Source organism: Heterodontus francisci, chromosome 34 (assembly GCF_036365525.1).
Source record: "Heterodontus francisci isolate sHetFra1 chromosome 34, sHetFra1.hap1, whole genome shotgun sequence".
Classification (NCBI taxonomy): Eukaryota; Metazoa; Chordata; class Chondrichthyes; order Heterodontiformes; family Heterodontidae; genus Heterodontus; species Heterodontus francisci.
This window is the reverse complement of record NC_090404.1, coordinates 26069807-26072964: the sequence shown is the minus strand read 5'-3', so window position 1 is coordinate 26072964 and position 3158 is coordinate 26069807. Positions and strand designations below refer to the sequence as shown.

The following is a 3158-nucleotide window of genomic DNA, read 5'->3' as shown; positions in this document are numbered from 1 at the left end:
CACACTGTTTCTCATTGTTCACTTCACAGCACTTTTCCCATGGGTTTGCTTCTCAAACAAAACAGTCTATTCAGTCACAATACAGAAGTCTTGTTCAAACAATGTCTGCACCAGGTGAACATGAACTGCGCACTGAGCTCAAATAGTCACACAAGCTGCGGACGGTCAAGTTTCAATTTCCAAAACATACAAACCTGCTCAGCCTGGCTCCTGTGAATATCAAAGGCAATTCACAGTTGTCATAGCTCAATTGAAACAACTGGCACACATCAAATTCAGCCACTTTCAGGTAAGATCTGCTTCTGCGTCTATCACTACTCTATCTCCAGTTCCCTCTGCTCCTCCAGTTCCCAGGTGAATTAGCTGTTTGAGGCAAATACTCCGAATCATGACTTCCACATTTATCTCGAAAGCAGGCTGTGGAATGAAAGAGAAACAAGAAATGCTGGAATCACTCAGCAGGTCTGGCAGCATCTGCGGAAAGAGAAGCAGAGTTAACGTTTCGGGTCAGTGACCCTTCTTCGGAACTGCTGTGGAAAGAGAAGCAGAGTTAACGTTTCGGGTCAGTGACCCTTCTTCGGAACTGCTGTGGAAAGAGGAGCAGAGTTAACGTTTCGGGTCAGTGACCCTTCGATTTCCAGCATCCGCAGTATTTTGCTTTTCTTTTAGTGTGGAATGAAAGAAACAGGACATTGAGAAACAATAGGAATTGCAGCTAACATTATAAATAAGTACCTATTTTGACTATACACGTGTTAGGAAAGCTGCCAAGCGTATTTAAAAACCAATAGGTCAAACAGAGGGAGGAATTGAAAAGTTTCACCATCATCAGATAAAAGCTGGGGTAAAATTGTTAACCTAAAGTCTCACAAATCCCCAAAACCAGATGCTCGGCATCCTCGGTTCTTAAAGGAATTGGCTGCACAGAGAGTCGTGACTTTGGTTATAATCTAATAAAACTCCTTACATTCTAGAAGTGGACTGGGAAACAGCACATGTAATTTCATTATTTAAGAAAGGAGGGGGACAGAAATCAGGAAAGTATAGGCCAGTTATCCTGACAACTGGCAAAGAGAAATTACAACAATCGATTATTATGGAGGTTATAGCAGGATGTTTAGAAAACCAGCATGGGAATATGCATTGGTGTTGAGAAACAAACAATTACATAAAGGTACTGCACAGGGAGAGGCCATTGCACCTGGCGTGCTTCTTTGATGGAGCAGCTCTGTTTTGCTGATCAGGGCAGCAAATAGTAGAGGTTTCACCAGCAGGCAGTAAATGCTGTCCCGTTATCATCCACAGTTTCCTTGCATCATAGTCTCTGCAGTCATTATATTGTTGTGTCTATCAAAATTCCACAGCCCTTCACTTGTTTTATTATATTGCCCCAAGCTCCGCTGCAATTGTTGCCGATCTTTTGCAACTCTGACTAGTTCAGCTCAGATGAATCAACAGCGAGCGCACGTTTTATTTGTGTTTCTGAGACCACAGACACTGACACAGGGTCCGAACATTTCCTGCCTGAATGCGTCAAAGAAGTAAGGGGCATGCATGTTCCCATGTCAAACAAGAAACATCATTCCCTGACCGGGAATCGAACCCAGGCCGCGGCGATGAGAGCGCCAAATCCGAACCACTAGACCACCAGGGAAGCTGCCGTGCCCTCTTCTGTAGGTTAGGTCATCCACACTGTTTCTCATTGTTCACTTCACAGCACTTTTCCCATGGGTTTGCTTCTCAAACAAAACAGTCTATTCAGTCACAATACAGAAGTCTTGTTCAAACAATGTCTGCACCAGGTGAACATGAACTGCGCACTGAGCTCAAATAGTCACACAAGCGGCGGACGGTCAAGTTTCAATTTCCAAAACATATAAACCTGCTCAGCCTGGCTCCTGTGAATGTCAAAGGCAATGCACAGTTGTCATAGCACAATTGAAACAACTGGTACACATCAAATTCAGCCACTTTCAGGTAAGATCTGCTTCTGCGTCTATCACTGCTCTTTCTCCAGTTCCCTCTGCTCCTCCAGTTCCCAGGTGAATTAGCTGCTTGAGGCAAATACTCCGAATCATGACTTCCACATTTATCTGGAAAGCAGGCTGTGGAATGAAAGAAACAGGACATTGAGAAGCAATAGGTTTTGCAGCTAACATTATAAATAAGTACCTGTTTTGACTATACACGTGTTAGGAAAGCTGCTAAGCGTATTTCAAAACCAATAGGTCAAACAGAGGGAGGAATTGAAAAGTTTCACCATCATCAGATAAAAGCTGGGGTAAAATTGTTAACCTAAAGTCTCACAAATCCCCAAAACCAGATGCTCGGCATCCTAGGTTCTTAAAGGAATTGGCTGCACAGAGAGTCATGACTTTGGTTATAATCTAATAAAACTCCTTACATTCTGGAAGTGGACTGGGAAACAGCACATGTAATTTCATTATTTAAGAAAGGAGGGGGACAGAAATCAGGAAAGTATAGGCCAGTTATCCTAACAACTGGCTAAGAGAAATTACAACAATCGATTATTAGAATTAGAACATTACAGCGCAGTACAGGCCCTTCGGCCCTCGATGTTGCCCCGACCTGTGAAACCATCTGACCTACGCTATTCCATTATCATCCGTATGTCTATCCAATTACCACTTAAATGCCCTTAAAGTTGGCGAGTCTACTACTGTTGCAGGCAGGGCGTTCCACGCCCCTACGACTCTCTGAGTAAAAAAACTACCTCTAACATCTGTCCTATATCTATCTCCCCTCAACTTAAAGCTATGTCCCCTCGTGTTTGCCATCACCATCCGAGGAAATAGACTCTCACTATCCACCCTATCTAACCCTCTGATTATCTTATATGTCTCTATTAAGTCACCTCTCCTCCTCCTTCTCTCCAACGAAAACAACCTCAAGTCCCTCAGCCTTTCCTCGTAAGACCTTCCCTCCATACCAGGCAACATCCTAGTAAATCTCCTCTGCACCCTTTCCAAAGCTTCCACATCCTTCCTATAATGCGGTGACCAGAACTGCACGCAATATTCCAGGTGCGGCCACACCAGAGTTTTGTGCAGCTGCAGCATGACCTCGTGGCTCCGAAACTCGATCCCCCTACTAATAAAAGCTAACACACCATATGCCTTCTTAACAGCCCTATTAAC

General features: G+C 43.9%; 1 non-coding gene across 1 annotated transcript; it reads right to left on the bottom strand.

Moving 5' to 3' along the window:
* Positions 1-1582: 1582 nt before the first annotated feature.
* Positions 1583-1654, bottom strand: trnae-cuc (transfer RNA glutamic acid (anticodon CUC)). The gene has a single exon. It is a non-coding gene; the product is annotated as a tRNA-Glu (tRNA).
* Between the last annotated feature and the right edge of the window lie 1504 nt (positions 1655-3158).